Source organism: Coccinella septempunctata, chromosome 3, assembly GCF_907165205.1.
Source record: "Coccinella septempunctata chromosome 3, icCocSept1.1, whole genome shotgun sequence".
NCBI lineage: Eukaryota > Metazoa > Arthropoda > Insecta > Coleoptera > Coccinellidae > Coccinella > Coccinella septempunctata.
Genome location: NC_058191.1, coordinates 36,084,868 through 36,104,868, shown reverse-complemented (window position 1 = coordinate 36,104,868; position 20,001 = coordinate 36,084,868). Strand labels below are relative to the sequence as shown.

The 20,001-nt window shown below is 38.0% G+C and overlaps 1 protein-coding gene across 5 annotated transcripts in view; it reads right to left on the bottom strand.

The window, feature by feature from the left end:
* The window catches only part of LOC123309331 (transcription factor SOX-13), a 345,241-nt gene that overhangs the window by 102,385 nt on the left and 222,855 nt on the right, over window positions 1–20,001 (bottom strand). Inside the window, exon 1 of one of the 5 annotated variants that reach the window (XM_044892398.1) lies at window positions 11,703–12,055. The exons of the other annotated variants lie outside the window; for them this stretch is intronic. The gene's annotated coding sequence lies outside the window, so the exon portion shown is untranslated. Of the gene's footprint in view, window positions 1–11,702; window positions 12,056–20,001 lie in introns of those variants that run through there. 5 annotated transcript variants of the gene reach the window in all.

The window sequence follows — 20,001 nt, the reverse complement described above, 5'->3', positions numbered from 1 at the left end:
GTATATCAGAATTCATATCGCAATCAGGATTAAATTGAATAAAACCCGAAAACCGCCCCCCACCCCCTCCCTGATCATCCGGTCGTCCATATTTTCCGGGAAAATCATCGAATTTCCGTCTGTAATTCATCCGATCCATTGTGGACATCGGCATCGAGACCATAGAAAGGGAACAAACGGGAACCGTATACACCGCCCCATAATAATTATGTGCCCATTCAGCGGTGTATAATTGAAAACCCAGTCACAAAGTAAAACGCTGCACAAACACAAACGACAATAATTGGAAATGATACGGCGCTACGTCTGTCTGTCCGTCCATTATGTTTGTACTCGAAACGTTGTGAACCATCCTCCCGTCATCCCACCGGATTCATATCGCGACCCGCGTGAATCCAGGATAATCCCCATTTCATTTTACGGGACGCGGCTCGCGAACATGCAAATCTGCAGGAGCAGGATTGTCGACTGCGAGAGGTTCCGATGCCCTTTGTGGGGATCTGGAGGTTGGAGACAATTCGGAGAAGCTTTGATGGATCCGATCGTTCGTGATACAGGATGCTCCAAACAAATACATATACACTTATATTCCTTACAAACAAAACGTCGCTGGTAGCTATCAACCCATATATTGACAAATTGTCAATAAAGTGTCAGAAGTTTTTTGAATTTCTTCCCGTTTTTTCAATTTTCTACTGAATAACCACTGGTATATCTATGGGAGATGATTCCCCAATATAAGGGTCCTGTAGCGTTCCTCGAACAACTGAAGAATAAAAGAATCATCACTTGGAAGACTGGACCTGGTCGAAAGACCCTCTCAGTCAAAAGCAAGATTTGGCTATTATTAATTTGAGTACTGAAGGCATTTCTAACGACGAAGGTGATCCTCCACCAAGATCAGCAGAAGATTTTTGACGCAGAAATGATATTCCTCCCAATGCAATTGAAAAACAAGTTATGTACCTATGATTATTAATTTTCTTCAGTCATCATCAAGTCTTGGAATGAGTTTGGATGAAGGATTTATTATTCACTTTTTTCTCATTTTCTGCTCTGTTTCTTTGTTTCAGATTTCATTTCGAAATGGAAGGAGGATAGAGAAATTTTTATGTCAATGGAAATCAAGCCCTTCAGTATTAAAAGCTTATATTCTGTAAACAAATTTGTCATCACTAAACTTCTCACGGGGAGACAGGGTTTTTTTACTGAGGTTTTTCCCTAAGCTCTTGTATCATACTCCAAATTGTATGGTACCCCGTTACACTAACCTTTGCTAAAACTCATGCATATGCTATATTGTTTGATTACTAAAAATGTATTGCTGACATTCAAAAGAATATATATCAACCCATTAGTTTATTGAGCCTTTCTTTTAGAGATCCTGATTCTTTTCAGGATTGAATCGACTTTACAAGACGCTTTTCCAAATTATGAAGGGGGTTTCAGGAAAAATAGTTGTGAATAGTTGTGGTTCAACAGTAGAATCTTGAGGCCGAAAGAAGCACGCCACTTTTTCGAGTGGCGTTTGCGTCCTGACCCAAATAAACCGAAGTGTCGTGTTTTCATCTGAATAATCATCGAAAATTAGAAAATTCAGCATAATTTTCGATGGATTTCTAATTCTTTTCAAATTTCAGGATGGTTTCAGGGCTATACATGCAGTTTCCGTATCTTTTTTGAATTGTGTTGTGAATTCTAGGTCAATCTGACAAATAGAACTCAATTTTATTATCTCACATTTTCCTGCTTTTGTTTTTTTTTATTTCAGATAAAATTTTCTCGTAACTTGGAGAAAAGTCACTGGATTCACTTTTTCTTCGGGGAAAGGATCATTTTTTGCAGAAAAATTGGATTATCGAGCCATCATCAAGTACCAGTATTTAAAAGGGTTGAGAGGTAAGCAGATTTACGAAAATATGCTTAATATACCCTTGGTGATTAATGTCCTTCGTATGCGACCTTGCAAAATTGGACTGCAAGCTTCAAATGAGATAAAGTTTTCATTGAAAGTGATGAGCGATCAGGAAGGCCAGTTTCTGTGTCAGTCCCCGAAAATATCGATGCAGTTCATGACATGATTTTATCAGATCGTCGAATTGGGCTTAAACGGATATCTGAAGCACTGAATATTTCATACGAACGCGTTCATCATATAGTTCACGTCAATTCGGACATGAAAAAAATTGCTGCAAAATGGATCCCCAAATGTTTGAATGTTGACCAAAAGCGTGCAAGGGTAGAAGCATCGCGTTCGATCTGTGCTCGACTTGAAAACGATGTAGACTTCTTAAACCGAATTGTGCTATGGATGAGACTTGGGTACATTTCTACAATCCAGAAACCAAGCAACAATCGATGGAATTGGGATACTCTGGTTCTCCAAGACCTAAGAAGTTTCATGTCCAAAAATCTGCTGGAAAAGTTCTTGCTTCAGTTTTTTGGGATAGCCATGGAGTAATCAGGATTGATTTTTTGGATAAGTGTAGAACAATAACCAGAAATTACTAGTCGACATTACTGACCACTCTATGGGAAAAAATCAAAGAGAAAAGACGCTGAAAGCTATCCAAAGGTGATTTTGTTTTTGCAGGACAACGCCTCTGCACACGAATCTCATGTTGCCATGCAAAAAATTCGTGATTTAGGGTTTGAATTACTAGAACACCCCCCCCTATTCACCAGATTTGGCTCCATCCGACTATCATCTTTTTCCTCAACTGAAAAAAAGATTAAATGGTCGTAAATTTTCTTCCAACGAGGAGGTAATAAAAGCTGTGGAGGTCTGGTTTGCAGAGCAAGAAGAAACATTTTGAAAGGTCTAGAGGCGTTGCAGGTTCGCTGTAATAAATGTATCCAATAACGAGGAGAATATGTTGAGAAATAAAATATTTTGACATTGAAATTTTGTTTGGTTATATAGTAGGCTAAGAATTTTCCAATATATCCTCGTATGCTTCTTCGATCAGATCATCGAGTTATCATTCCCTGGACCTATTTCTGCCACCAGTTCTCTCATGATACTTATCAAAATAGTATTCTTTGCAGCGTCTTCTAGGACGAATAAGGGCTTCCAGTAGGTTAAAGACTGCCCTGCAACCACCCCGAGAACGTCGAACCCCACAAAACAAACGACGGGACGGCATCGGGCTCGCTTTGAGAAGAACCGAAAAACCGAACTTGAAACACAAACAAACAGGAGACACCGTTGAATTATTATGGGTTATTCCCCCTTTTCCAGCATCGTCGTTTCATTCCGGCCCATCATATCCAGTCACGGTCGATTGGCGTAAGCGATACGCGGGTCTTTCGAGAACATAATACGGCGCGATTGATCGATCATAATTTCCCTTTATGGGATGCTGTAGCGAAAACGCGCGCGGCCTCTATGGATCCGGAAGATGGAAATGAATCGGAATTATTTATGACGTCGTCAGACGTGTCCGGCGGTGGCGATATCGATTGGTCGGACTGGAAAACACGTCTTTGTTCGAGAAATGACGATCCACCGGTTACGGTGAATCAATAGTTGAGGAGCCCAAGAGGGAAATTCGGGATTTACTCGGGCGTGTTAGATTAATATGAGGGGAGATACCTTGGACCTTGTAGAGTACCTCTACCAAAAATTAGACCTCTTTACAGGGGGAATTGTTTAGGACAGCCTGTCAGAATAGTAAAAAAATAGCATTGTACATACTCCAGCTTGTCAGATTGAGATATTTGTGGTTAATTACGAGAATATATTGAAAAATTCCCAGCCTACTATAGAAGCAAACAAAATTACAATATCAAAATATTTTATTACTCAACATATTCTCCTCTTAATTGGATACATTTATCACAGCGAACTTGCAACGTTTCTAGACCTTTCAAAGAAAATGTTTCTTCTTGCTCTGCAAACCAGACCTATACAGCTTTTATTACCTCCTCGTTGGAAGAAAATTTACGACCTTTTAAACATTTTTTCAGTTGGGGAAAGAGATGATAGTCGGATGGAGCCAAATCTGGTGAATAAAGGGGGTGTTCTAGTAATTCAAACCCTAAGTCACAATTTTTTGCATGCCAATATTTGATTTGTGTGCAGGGACGTTGTGCTGCGAAAACAAAACACCTCTGGATAGCTTTCCTCGTATTTTCTCTTCAATTTTTTCCCGAAGTGTGGTCAGTAATGTCGAATAGTAATCTTCGTTCATTGTTCTACCCTTATCTAAAAAATCAATCATGATTACACCATGGCAATCCAAAAAAACTGAAGCAAGAACTATTCCAGCAGATTTTCGAACAGGAAACTTCTTAGGTCTTAGAGAACCAGACTGTCGCCATTCCATCGATTGTTGCTTCGTTTCTGGATCGTAAAAATGTACCCAAGTCTCATCCATAGTAACAATTCGGTTCAAAAAGTCTATATCGTTTTCAAATCGAGCAAAGATCGAACGCGATGCTTCTACCTTTGCACGCTTTTAGTCAGCATTCAAACATTTGGGGATCCATTTTGCAGCAATTGTCCAAATTGACGTGAACTATATGATGAACGCGTTCGTATGAAATATTCAGTGCTTCAAAAGTCCGTTTTAGCCCAATTCGACGGTCTGATAAAATCATGTCATGAACTGCACAGACACAGAAACTGGCCTTCCCGATCGGTCATCATTTTCAATGGAAAATTTACCGCTTTTGAAGCTTACAGTCCAGTTTTTCACGGTCACATACGAAGGATATTGATCACCAAGGGTTTTAAGCATATCTTCGTGAATCTGCTTACATCTTAAACCTTTTAAATATACCTTTTTTTCTTTCTACCATATAATCTTCAGAATCTACTAGCTCTCCTTGACACTCGAGTGAATCCCGATTTAGCTATCCAACTACGACTTATGTCTGTCCCTTATTTCAAAATCATTGAAGTTGGTTTTTAGACAAAAAGTTGTTGTTTGGGACTTGAGAGCATGGAATTCCTCCATATTCCTTGGCACACAATGATAACTCTCCTGTTCGTAGGAACAACAGTGCAAAAATTATTCAGTCCATTTTTCCTCATTTTGATACCTGCTTATTTATACGCAAGATTCAATGTAGAAATCATATTTTTGTGTTTGCATAGAACAGTCTGATGAATTCTAATCGGGGCTCAAGTTTCCCCCGTTCCAAACTAACGAATATCAATACCAAACTTCACCTCTATGTTTCTGTTTCGCCAGACCTGACCGACGACGAATACATATATATGATGCATGCACCCTCTTGTTCTCCTTTATAAACAACCTCATGTGTGGAGTTCCAAGGAAGTCCACATCCGCCGCTACTAAGATATATCATCTCCTATTTTGAATTCCCAGTAAGGAGTCCCACTTTTGTTCGGAGAACTAGACAAAGAGGGATAAAGGGATACTTTAAACTGAACGGCACCTATACAATAACATCAGAAACAGGCTGATGTGATGATTCCATTGAACGGCAATGAAAACATCGATCCTGCATGGACAAACAATGCTGCAGATTTTTGTGCTATTGTTTCCAATAATTATACAACGATTAATACAGTAGACTAGGAGATCGAGCTTTATCTACAGGCTAATTCGTCCTTAAAAATCACTACTACTTTTTGCTATCGATGAGTTGAATCGGTATTGTCTGTGTGTACACACAATGTCAACTCATCAGAAAATTTAGGTGCCTAGATTTACTTTTAATTCAAGGCGTGTGAATACTGTGACCACTTATTTGGACGATGCAACCGCCATGCACCGCACTCCCCCGAAAACGAGGTAGTTAAATTCGCCGATTCTTCCTCGGCCAGTCATCGGCAGATATCCCGACGATGCGTCGTGGGCCGTATTTAGAACGCTCCCAATAAAAATGTTAATTTAGATTGCATAATATCGCCCGGACCGACGATTTGCATAACCCGACGAAAGAGATCTTCGAGATCTCTGGCGCGGAGGGTCATTTTCGTAAAAGTGAACAACCTCACGGAACCGGTTCCCTCCGTGGTAACTTAGCATAACAATTGTCCATCCCGAACAAGCTGTTAATTTTGTAATTACGGTCCCCGGCGCGGTGGAAGCTGGAATTCGGTATTTTCTCGAAGACGACCAATTAAGAGTGAAATTCCAGCGTTATCAGAACGAGAGAGAGACGGAGGCAGCCCTGGGAAAGTTCACGGGCAAGGTTGACGGTTCCGAAAAATCACAAGTTGACGGAATTCTGGCGGCACTTTCGTTCGATCCGGCCGAGAGTGGACGCGTTTTAATTAGCATCGTGAAACAATAGGTCCTTTCATTTGTATAAAAAGTGTAGCATTTTTCTACACTCGATTTTAGTATTCGTATGCTGATTGAATTTACACCAGTGTCGAGGAGATGTAGCTTATCTACATGCACTTTCTCTACACTAGTGTAAATCAAATCGAGTGTAGAAAAATGCTACACTTTATGCAAACGAAAGGACCTTCTAAATCGCTCAATATATCGATACATTGTGATGATTTATGAAGAAAAAGATTTTTCATTCATATTCAAACAAAGCTTTCACGTTTCATGTAAACACTATTGGCATATATGTATGTCTTTAATTCGAACCAATATTTTAAAAGTATATTCTTGAGGTCAAAAGAAACACTTTTTTCCAATATCATTTTTTCAGATTCGGCCCTGATAAAAAGATAAACCCTTGGTTTCATAAAGCTTGATCGAAGAATCAACGTTTTATTGACGAATATACGTCAATTTGTTTTCAATCGATAATTTAGCAATGATCATTAAGAATATAATTCTGGCATCAAATTATGAGGTTCATAAGTCCACTCAATGATTCTCGAAAGCTACTTCTTCAATATATTCAGAAATGAAAAGATTTCAGTAGTTTCGTTTCAGAAATCGATTAACTGTCAAATCGTTGATCGGACAATCAAGATTTCATGAAATCCACTGTGAGCCATTTTCAGTTTTCATAATTAGCTGTACCACCCCTGGAAAAATAAAATTACCTTTAGAATAACTAGCTAAATCTGTGACACTTCCCATCTGTGGATCTTTTAACCAGAGTTATATTCATCCCAATTTTTCAAATGTAACAGATACTTTTTAATTTTTGAACATCAAATTACTCGAAAACGGCGCATTATATGAGAAAATATGAAGAATACTTTTATTTTACAAAACGTTCAAATATTTATTAGATAGCGTCCAACTTAGTTTCTAGAGTTGAGTTTTTTGAATTGTTTGTATTTCTATGGTGCGTAATGGTCATAATGACAAAACTGGAAGACGTGGGTGATATCTTGTGTTCGAAATAGATTCATCAAATAAACGAAAAACTATATTCCGAAATTCATTTCATTCTATAAAACCGTTTATAAGATAAAAACAATAAAAATATAATTTTTTTTATGGTTTTTCAACAGCCTGTATCTTTAAAACCTAGCCGATTGGGAAAAAATGGCGAAGGAAGAAAGTGTTTCTTTTGACCTCAAAATTCTACTGTTAAAATATTTGTACGAGTTGAAGGCTCGCCCTGTATATTTTCGAAAAGAGATAATAAAAAGGGAGTAAAGTTTTTTGCCGCCCTTAGAGGAGAAAATAAAAAAAAAAATGAATATAGTGCGGAATTTGCAGTGCATTTTTATCGTTTTCAGATAGTTTGGAAAATGAAGAAGTTATGATAAATTTTCGAAATCGTCAAAATATAAAAGTCAAGACAAATGAAAATATTGTGAAACGGTTTCCACAAATGGACTTTTCACGAAAATCGAGCCTGGGACTCTCATCAACGTTCTCACCTATCTAGTTTACCAGAAACAAGCCAGCATCAAGGGATTTGCGATACCCAGTACTGGGAGAGACATATACTATACGAATAAGCACCGTCTACCACCAATCGACCAGCAGTCGCCTCAGAGAGAAAAATGGTTGACTACTACGTATTAATAATAATAAGCATCCCAGTTTTCCCTTCGACAAATTATCAATTAAAACTTACCGTTAAGAACCGTTCCTAGACGACGGCAAGACACCCGAACCGTTATCAGACGCAGAATTAGATTTCGACCGAAATTCGTCGTCAAAAGTCGCGACTACGCAGCGCCCAAGATGCACGGAAACGTCTAGTTCAAATTTGTTTAATTACATTGGGCAATTAGCGAAATGTAGGTTGTCGGCGTGAAGAAAAAACGGACGATTATGATCGGGTTAAGAGGTTCAGTACAAAATATAGCTTGTTAAAAGGTGAAGACTGAATCAATTATACGAGTCGTATAACGATGTAATTAGGCGTTTAGGTGGAATCGGCATAATTATCAATAAGGCGCTTTCGAATTAGTTACTTCCGACGTGGTAAGCTCAACAAGTGGAAAGTTTCAACGGGAAATTTTTTATGGTGGTACATGACAAGTAGTTGATCGCCATGAAGATAAGGCGAAATTTGATTTATTCTAATGAAAAATGGCAGATATATAATGGGACACCCTGTATATTTTTCAGATTTCAAAAACCTTGATCCTATATTGTCTCTCCTGATTCGACCATGTGGTTTCGTTTAGGATATTGGCTCGTTCGATAAACTTAGGATTGCCGAATTGTTCTCATTATTTTGGAGTGACTTAAACGATTTTATGAAATGGCCCATTTTGATACCCACTGACAGAAGAGACTTAAGACACAAGTGTAACAGATATAGAATAATACTTCAAAATCTCACCAATAAAATTCGTCTAAATTATTCACGAATTTTTCCACAATTGGCATAACAATCTTCTTGATCGAACAACACTCATCGCAAAAGTGGGATGAAATGGGGAAACATCATAGCACTTTTTCAACATAACTAACATAGGCACTTTCAAGAAGCTGCCTCGGTTTTCTACATTTTTTTCAACCTAAATTGCACAATATAAAAATTATAATTCTCTCAGAAGTGACCTGATGCATCTAATCCGATGAACCTGATACTGAACCATTCATTGTCCAGCCATATGTTTATGTTTTGTTTCGTTTTTGCGATGCCGGAGTCACCTTCCACAGTCCCGTACTTGAAATTCAATGAAATTTTGTCGAACTTCTAGGGGTTGTATCTCAGCCATCTTGGATATTTTATATAGACAATTATTGGTTAAACGACTTATTTTGATGAGTTTTACCTTGTGTCAAAAAGAAAACGTACATTTGAAAACACCCTGTATAATAAAGGAAAACACAAATATGCTTGCGCAAACTCAACTTCTAGTTAAGAACACTCACAGACTAGGGAATGTTGGGAAACCATAAAAATTTGCTAATTCCACACAGTAACTACATGAAGATATGGGAGTTGGTACGATAGAAGTGCGCGTAAACCTAGTCGCCTCCTCAAAAACCGACAGCCAAGGAGCCAAGTGCGAAACTATCTCGATACAAACCCATCACTCTCCGATCATCCAACGTTTCAACCTAGAATGTTTATTTATCGCGAAACTGTCAGTCATAACAAACCAACATTTCGCTTCTAGCAAATCCGACTTTACAAAGTCTCATTGAAGCTGCTTTCGCCCACCAAAAGGAACCACTCGAGACAAAGTGTGCATATAATAATATCTGCGAACGTCTGTCTGGTCAAAGATTATTCGGGAACAAAGATCTTAAATGGAATCCATTCACAAACGGGCTCGATTTTGTTTACTTTCAGATTATTCAATCGGTTTTATCGGGAATCGAGGGAAGATTGATGCATCTGGCTAATCATTAGGGGCAACAATGTATCCGGGACGTACCTACAGGGTGGGCTAAATTCGATGGCACTAAATGGCAGCTATGTAACCATAATAGCTAGCAAAAATGGATTGCACGTTTCCAACCTCGATTTTCAAAAGATGGATAATGGCCAAAATCGTATCCCTCTATCTTCCTTTGTTTTTAAATTATAAGTGAAAACTTCTTTATCGCCCCTTTGAATTGGTGCCTCTATTCCGTGAAGATTCAGTGACACCGAAAAACAAAGGTAACATTCTACAGACACTTTTTAAGGTAGAAAGCAGTGGCACAAATTTTTATTCTTTCCTATTAAGAAGATATACAGAGTGGGCCATTGAAAACAACGAAACACCGGCTCTCTCACCGTATTATTTTTAAACGCTTAGACTCATCGGTTTTTGATTCCAAGGGGACAACTTCTAAGATCAAATTCAAAACCGTATCAATTCAACCCTTAGTGTTACCACCCCAACCCCTTTATTTTGAATAGGGAAGATGAGACAAGCGATACCTCGTTTGAAAGGATTTTCTATCCTCAGTTCAGCATATTTAATTTTTTTTCATTCAATCTTTTTTTTTTCGAAATATTCACATTTGAATTAACAACGTTGGTTTTCACATCAAGAATGCCGTGTAAATCATTCGAATTTTTACTCATTTATGCTATTTCGATGATGAATCTACAGTATCTACGATTCTTACGCTGGTTATTTTTGAAAAATAAAAAAATAATTGAATTTAAGGGGTTGCTGTCATCATGCTCACAGGGTGGATACAAATTGATTGGAATCAACCTTTCATGAAGTCCCTCTACGAACTTGAGTTTCTACATCTTTCTGATTTTCCATGGGGGCATGTCAATTTTTAATTGATGCACTGTAACTATTATTCACAGAACCGTTTAAGGAATGGCAGCTATCAAATTTTATGATAAAATAATAATATTATCTTCTACATTTTTACATAAAATAGACACCCAATAGTTCTAGGAAAATTTATATGCGTTCAATATTTACCTATTAATAGGACTTTTTTGTGATGGAATTTCCCAAAACGCATTTGTTGGAAGAAAATATGTATCTAAGTGGGAGCGCCCACGAATGTAGCGTAGTACTTTGTCATGTATGTGCCATGTCAGTGCTACGCTACTTTGGTCATGCTACGCTACTTTGTCATATATGTGCCATGTCAGTGCTACGCTACTTTGGTGGGCGCTCTCCCTTAGATACAAACACAACCAGCATAAATATTAGGAAAAATTGAAATATGTAAATCCATAATACAGATTTCGTTCATATTTTTGACAAACAAGAAAAATCAATTTAAGGGGAAGGTACCTAGAAAAAAACAGCTCTGGATATTTTCATAAGAAGTTCGTAACTATTTATAGGTATATAGGTACCTACTTCAAAATAAATTTCACACAAGTAGGTAAATGTACCTCCACACTATACTTAATTATGTTGAAGGCAGAGTGGTATCAAGATTTTTATTGTTGAAGATTAAATTGTTCAAAATCAATTTACCAATAAACAAACCTTAGCAAGAAAAACTGGGTGCTTCGGCTGAATGCAACTGTTTAAAAGATCCACAGATGTGTAGTGTCACATCTGTCACAAAATTTTTTTTTGACCTCAAGAATCTAGTGTTAAAATATTTAAACGAGTCAAAGACTCACCCTGTAGGTATTTACCTTGTAGGTAACTCTTCCGAAGTTTTCTTTTCCACTAAGGAGGACGAGTAGTTTCAGCTTTTGGTCAAGGGTCATTATCATCAAACCATTAATCAATAGTTATAAATTTACCACAACTATCCCACCTGTGCAAAGACGTAATCGAATTTGAGCTGACACCACTAAAATTTATCATTCCGATTTGAATAAATATGTCGCTATAGAAGGTTGTCGCACGATTTGCATACAACATTATAGTCTAGCCATTTACCTAAACATCTATGCATATTCAACATCTTCAGACTCACCTATAACCTTGCACTAGGTCAATCTTAACACATGGCCTCAGATTCGCTCTGCAGCGAACCTCTTGCAGATGTGCAGTAGCCACTGTAGCGCTTATGCCGACAACAGTCCTTACACAACAAGTCAAACATACGGCGCACACCCTCTGACCCCTTTGCGCAACCCCTTACTCACTACAATGCTTCACCGGGGGACGTCGAATCCAGAACTTCGCGAAAATTCGATTGTTTCACCTGTCACTGAACAAATACGCGGTTGTTCCAGTGTCCAATGTACACACGATAGTCCTGTTCACATGAACGCCGCGAGTCGACGGTGCATGAGTGCTTATCAACTGCGTGCCAAGATGCGTCTAAGCGACTCTGGATACTCGCAGTCAATCCCCTCCACGTCAAGCCACGCCCCGCAGCCCCCGCCGTCGCTCCACCTACTTTGCCAATTGTTCGATTTCACTGTGGAGATGAACTAGTGCAAGGTATTCGGATTCGCATTGTTGTGGATGGGCGGAGCTACGCTTCTGACTCCTTTTCCAGAGTGACGACAATAGAGGCCAATTACGTCATGTTGAACATGACAATTAATGTTATTATTGGACTATTTCTGGCCGCACCTGTCGCTCTGGATTTATTTGGAGGTGGTCTGACTGTATTCTTTGGATGGACGAGTGGATCCTAGATATTGACATATATAATAGACTATCCATGAGCGTTGGGTGATTCGTAATCATCTCAGGTGACTCTTGAAATGTCCCTGGATACAAGTCATCGAAATGACAAGATTCCAGGTGGAACGCAATCCACTTGTTGTCCACTTGTCGCAGCCTTCCAGATGATGCGTTGGCTCATCCAGCACAGACTTAATTTTAACCCCTAGACGTAACCCGTTCGCCCCTATTATTACCCAAGGGGTGAAGTGCCCTCCTGAGCGATACTACGCCTACAAAGGGAATAACATATATGCCTATCTAACTCATATAAAGGGAGATAATTCGCTTCCTCTTGGTTCGTTTAACCTAAACTCATCAATTATGAACACACACGTATGTTTATTATTCATCGACTTGGTAATCAGATAGGTACATTATCGCTGACTCCATCAGTGAAAATATGTCAATTTCAATTTTTTTCTTAATGTCTGGTACCTACATCAAATTACCGTTGTCACTTTTCACTATTTTATCGAACACATAGCTTGAACGAAAATAATTAAGTTTAGTTTGTCTACTCTGGAACTTAAATGAACTATAGCACACAGTACTCTGGAACTTGCTAGTTTGAATAAGAATAAACAGTGCTCTGCAACATAATTCAAATTGGATGTTGAAGAATGATTCACTACGTTTGGGTACGTGGTGAACCGTTTTATACAAAATGCTTTTCCTGAGCGACAGGATTTGTTACGAATTGGATATTGAACAAAGGTTTACCAAGTTTGGATGCTTGGTGAATCATTGAATAAAATGAAGTGCGTCTAATCCTTCTGAGTGTCATGTTTAATTTCTGATCAGGTTAGTCTTTTACGGATTGGACGTTAAAGAACGATTCACCACGTTTGTATGCCGGGCAAACCTTTTTTTAAGTCAGAATGCTTCTGCATAGTTGAGAGAGATTCTGGTTGGGCATGCATGATGGCTGAGCACACAGTACTCTGGAATTTGTTAGGTTGAATAAGAATGAACACCGTGCTTTACAACAAAGTAAGGTTGATTACGAATTGGATGTTGAAGAATGATTCACTACGTTTGGGTACGTGGTGAACCGTTTTATACAAAATGCTTTTCCTGAGCGACAGGATTCGTTACGAGTTGGATATTGAACAAAGGTTTACCACGTTTGGAAGCTTGGTAAATCATTGAATAAAATGAAGTGCGTCTAATCCTTCTGAGTTTCATGTTTTAGTACTGATCAGGTTAGTTTATTACGGATCGAACGTTGAAAAACGATTCACCACGTTTGTATGCCGGACATACCTTTTTTTAAGTCAGAATGCTTCTGCATATTCGAGAGAGATTCTGATTGGGCATGCATGATGGCTGAGCACACAGTACTCTGGAACTTGTTAGTTTGAATAAGAATGAACACCGTGCTTCGCAACAAAGTAAGGTTGACTACGAATTGGATGTTGAAGAATGATTCACTACGTTTGGGTACGTGATGAACCGTTTTATACAAATAAAATGCTTTTCCTGAGCGACAGGATTTGTTACGGATTAGATATTGAACAAAGGTTCGCCATGTTCGGATGCTTAGTAAATCATTGAATAAAATGAAGTGCGTCTAATACTTCTGAGTTTCATGTTTAATTTCTGATCAGGTTAGTTTATTACCAATCGGACGTTGAAAAACGATTCACCACGTTTGCCGGACAAACCTTTTTTAAGTCAGAATGCTTCTGCATATTCGAGAGAGATTCTGATTGGGCATGCATGATGGCTGAGCACACAGTACTCTGGAACTTGTTAGTTTGGATAAGAATGAACACCGTGCTTCGCAACAAAGTAAGGTTGACTACGAATTGGATGTTGAAGAATGATTCACTACGTTTGGGTACGTGGTGAACCGTTTTATACAAAATGCTTTTCCTGAGCGACAGGATTTGTTACGGATTGGATATTGAACAAAGGTTTACCACGTTTGGATGCTTGGTAAATCATTGAATGAAATGAAGTGCGTCTAATCTTTCTGAGTTAGAATTCTGAGATACAAGTCGGAATTTCGAGATACAAGTCAGAATTCTAAGTTGCAAGTCGGATTTCCGACTTAGAATTAGTCGAATGAAAACATTTAGAGAATGTCGAACAAATTCATTAGATTCTATTTTCACTTGTATTATGAATTCAATTACAGTGAAATACTGTCTTTTTCAGTATTCAGACACGTTGTTCAAATCACGCACTTGAACAAGCCATTCGATCTCCCTAACTCGCAATTCGAATGTTCTGTTTGCATTCTGACTTGTACCTGAGAATTCTTACTTATATCTCAGAATTCCGAGTTTTACCCCAAAATTTTGACTCACAATTCAGAATAACTGGCAAGTCAGAATTCCGACTTGTTTCTCAGAATTCCGACTTTTATCTCAGAATTCGGACTTGTATTTCAGAATTCCGACTTGTGTCTCAGAATTCCGACTTGTATCTGAAAATTCCGACTCACAACGCAGATTTCTGACTTGTAGCTCATAATGGAGACTGGTATCTCAGAATTTGATCTTGTTTCTCGGAATTCCGACTTACAACGCAGAATCCTGACTTGTATCTCAGAATACAGACTTGTTTCTCAGAATTCCGACTTTTATCGCAGTCGAGACTTACGAATTACGATTTACGAATTACGATTTGAATCTCAGTATTCCGACTTGTATCTCAGAATTACAATTTGAAACTCAGAATTACGACTTGTATTTCAGAATTCCGACTCACAACCTGACTTGTAGCTCATAATGCCGACTTGTATCTCATAATTCCGACTTGTATTCCTGAATTCCGACTGACAACTCAGAATTCAGACTTGTATCTCAGAATTTCGACTTGTATCTCAGAATTTCGACTTGAATCTCAGAATTCTGACTTGTATCTCAGAATTCGAACTTATAAGGCAGAATCCTTACTTGTATCTCAGAATACCGACTCATATCTCAGAATTACGACTTGTATCTCAGAATTACAATTTCCAACCCAGAATTACGACTTTGTATCTCAGACTTCCGACTAACAACGCAGATTTCTGACTTGTAGCTCATAATTCCGACTTATATTTCGGAATTCCAACTGACAACTCAGAATTCAGACTTGTACCTCAGAATTCCGACTTGCAACTCAGAATCCTGAATCGGATCTCGATATTACGACATTTATCTCAAAATTCCGACTTGTATCTCAGAGTTCCGACTTCTATCTCAGAATTCCGACTTGTATCACAGAATTCCGACTTACAACTCAGAATTCTGACTTGTATCTCAGAATTCCAACTTGCAATTCAAAATTTGGAACAAATATTTTTGTTTGGCACCACTGCGTCTTCTTACCTACCTCTCAGATACATGCATACAAAAAATTGTTGTACTAAATTCATTAATACTGGGGGTTTTGTTATCTATGTCACATAGTATACGATTTAGGGATGCATTTTGCTAGACTCGAGTCCTACCGCTAAAACGACAAACACGCACAGTCGCCAAATAAGGACTCCAAAACTCAACTATCCAAAGTACGAAGACTCACGCTCGAAGGGGCCCCCATTGATTCCTCAACTTCCGCAGAAACTTCCACGGACGGAGTAAAATGAAACCCGTCGCAAGAACAACCGTGGATAAAGGTTCGGATGTTTCCTCCGACGCCGGCTGAGGATTCGCGATTTTTCCTTTCGCCTCAACGAACTGACAATCCATTGCGGTGAAAAGACAGAGGGAATGGAAAACGGGAACATAGTTGTTTCCGTCAGGGACTCGAGAGAGGCCTGGATATGAAAGGAGAGGCTGGAAACGGACAGCTACGGATTCAGGGAATGCTGTGCACGCGGGCTCGAAAATAGTCAGTCATCTGTGAGGATGCCGATCAATCGTTGGGGACGCACTTTCGGTTCGTTATTTCCGACAGAAACATCTCGGAATGGGTAGCAGAAACATCGTAACGCCCGGAATTTTCACAGTGTGAGTCGTCATGGATGCCTGAAAACTAATTAACTATACGGAGCAAATTTCTCCGGTCTAATCGATCAATTTCACAGCGATTTGTGCAAGACATGCTAGTTTATCTCATTTTTCGTGAAAATTTCAGTACAATTTCGAATCAATATACTTTTTTCTCGCATGAAAAATGTTTTTTCGCTGATGAACTTCACAAGGTTTCTTAACCAAAATCATTTCAATACTTATTTTCCTAATGAACAAGTGCGCCCTAGTAAAAAACCTTTATTTTAGTCAGGAAGGTATAGGTGACTCTTTTCAGCACGCAAAATTGGAAACATTATTTTTCCACGACTTGTTTTTTCTCATATTCTGCACTCATTTCAGTTCCGAAAATGTCACCTTCTTACACAACTACGCGAAAAAATCACTTCCTGTTACTCGCCTGAAAAAAAAACTCACTTTCTGGCACAAGTGTGAGAAAGTATGAATAACGAAACTCAGATAAGTGCAGAAAAGTTGGTAAACAACGTGAAAGTTCACGTTTTCCCTAATTTACCGCCCTCATTTCAGTCACAAAAGTACCATTTTTCGGCACTAGCCCCCGAAAAAATCACTTTCTTTCGCTAAAGCGAAAAAATGATATTTTTGAGACTGAAATAAGTGCGGAAAAGCTGATAAAAACGTGATGTTATAGAAAGTGTTTCTACTTCATATTCACGTGCGTGTCAACCTACTTTTTCAACACTCATTTCAGTTTGAAAGTGTCCTTTTACTAGTGCGGGAAAAATCACTTTCCCGATACAGTGACACTGAAGCATCAAAACTGAAATGATAGTAGAAAAATGGGGATTAAAAAGGTATTAGGAAAATGATGTTTCCAACTCACGCGTCTCTTTTCCGCACATGACTGCTTCGCGTAGTTCACTCAACGATATAGTCTCCTAAGCAAAAGTATCATGTTCCGCACTTGTCAGGAAAATAAATACACTGTATCACTCACAAGTGCGAAATGTGTTTCTGTCCCGCACTCATCAGGAATATTTTTTCCACAATTTCCTGCTCCCATTTCAGTTTCGAAAGTATTGCTTTCCCGCACTGTAGAAGTGTGACACTTTCAAAATTTAATGAGTGAGGAAAAGTACTGTAGTAAAAAATGGTTATTTTTATAACAAGTGCGGAAAGTTAATCTTTCCTGTAGGCATGCTATCACTTGCAAGAAAGACACTTTGTCTATGAGTTGGGATCTTATTTTTTCTATATAAACTCATATTCATATTTCCTTCGCTCATTTTTGTTTCTGAAGTAACAGTTTCCCGCAGTAGTGCGGAAAAAATACTTGCCGCCAATAGCCGCGGACAATAACACTTTCCGCACAATATATAAACTGAAATTAGTGCGGAAAAGTAACGCACAGGAGTAGAAAAAGTTATATTCCTAATAAATGCAGTAACACACTATCTGAAAAAAAACTTTTTGGCATTAGTGTGGGAAAGTGCGTAAAAAAGGTCTTATGATTCGGTATTTAGACTTTGATCGAAAACAATAACAATTTCTGAATGCTATATTTCATAGCAAATTTAATAAATTGTGAATGATGTAAGTAAACACTTTAAAAAGTCCAGGAAACTGTAGTATATGATGGTATATAACTTGACATTAAAAAAAAAATGGTTTAACATGTGAGATTCAATAAATATTGCATTAAAAACCCTATAGATGAGTTACGAACACTAAAATCATTTGATTTGAAGAGCAGCGCACCAATCAAAAATAGTCTTTTTTTTGTATTCTTCTCGATCGGCGTTCCATAATATCGAAGTATTGGAAATTTGGAAATTCACCTGAGTTCCGCTCCTGCGCGTCAGCCACGCGAAAGGACATCCCTGTGCCGCTGCTGTTCCGCTTTGTAACTGTATTAATAAAGGAGAAAAGGGAAGGAAGAGACTTTTATCTCGTTAAAAATTTGCTAGTCGACAATGCCTTCCTTGATATCCCTAACGAGACCGGGGCCGTTCTATGGGATTGCTTTTTTCAATAACCTTTGTAATTATGTCCATATTCATTAATTTCTCCACCGGCTTTTCCATTTATATTTTTCCGTTTCGCCTTTTTCTCCTTTGTACGTCGTATCGCTCCGGAAGAGAATTTTCCTTTGGCTGCTACAGGGGATGGAGATCGGAATATGCTAGTCAGCAAAAGAAAATTTCACTGTTCAAATGGGAATTGAGACCAGTGTATTCAAGTCCGATGGAATAATTACCAATGGGGAATACTCCTTCTGACGAAAATGATGTGTGTTTTTTATGAAATATCTTTTAAATAACCATTTCAACCGTTTCCCAAAAAAAAATTATTTTAAGAACTTCAAAATTCAAAATTTAAAGCGTTTCGTTTCTATTGCACAAGTTGGCAACATCGACTGAAATATGCGTTGTTGATAAAGGAAAACAAATTCTCTATCTTGATGAGATAGACGAGTATGGCCGTCTATGAAGTGTGCGACGAACGAGAAAGGTCGAAAAATTTTATGGGATTTTTATGGCCGGTTGCTGTTGAGGCTCGCCCTTGAGTACGCGCCTTATGATGGCTGTAAATCAACAGTTGTTATTTTATAAACAAGACATTATTCTTTTTATTTTCTAGTAGGCGCTGTTGCCAAATCGTAAACTAGAAACGAGAGGTTTTAAATTTTAAAACCTCATACTTGAAAAATGATTTTGAATAGTTTCCGCGGTGCATTTGAAAAATTCATGATTGAAACTCATAATTATTCAGTTTAAACTTGCATATGCTGTGATAACCCAACTCGAGGAGAATTCCCCATTATGGCGTCCATTTATGAAAAATACTCTGGCAGGCCAACTCCACAGTCTCAGATGACATTTTTTTTAAATTTTAGTAGTTGAAGGCATTGACTACTATGGTCATTATATAGCCTTGATTCCCTATGTTATTTTAAGCAAAAGTACTATATAGAGTGAGTATTTGACTCCTACAAATATTTCGAGAGTAGATTCCTGAGATCAAAAGAAACCCTTTTTTTCTTTACCATTTTTTCCGAATCTGCTCAGTTTAAAAGATACAGACTGTTGAAAAACCATAAAAAATTATTTTTAGTTCTCAAAAACGGTTTTATCGAATGAATTGAATTTTGAAATATATAGTTTTTCATTTATTTGATTAATCTTTTTGGAACACAAGATATCACCCACGTCTTCCAGTTTTCTCATTATGACCATTACGTACCAAAAAAATACCCAAAATTCAAGGAACTCAAATCTTGGAAATAAGTTGAACGATCTAAACATTTGAACGTTTTGAAAAAAAGTATTCCTTATATTTTCTCGTATAATGCGCCGTTTTCGAGTATTAAAAATTAAAAAGTATCTGTGAAATTTGAAAAATTGGGTACTTTGGCTAAATACAACTTCTCTGTTTAAAAGAGCCACGGATTTATAATGTCACAGATTTAGCTAGTTATTCTGACGGTAATTTCGTTTTTCCAGGGGTGGCACAGCTCATTATGAAAACTTAAAATGTCTATATCTTCATTATCAGGATCGAATCAGAAAAAATGGTATAGGAAAAAGTTGTTCTTTCAACCTCAAGAATCTACTGTTAAAATATTTGTACGAGTCAAAGACTCACCCTGTATAAAACCACCCATTTCAT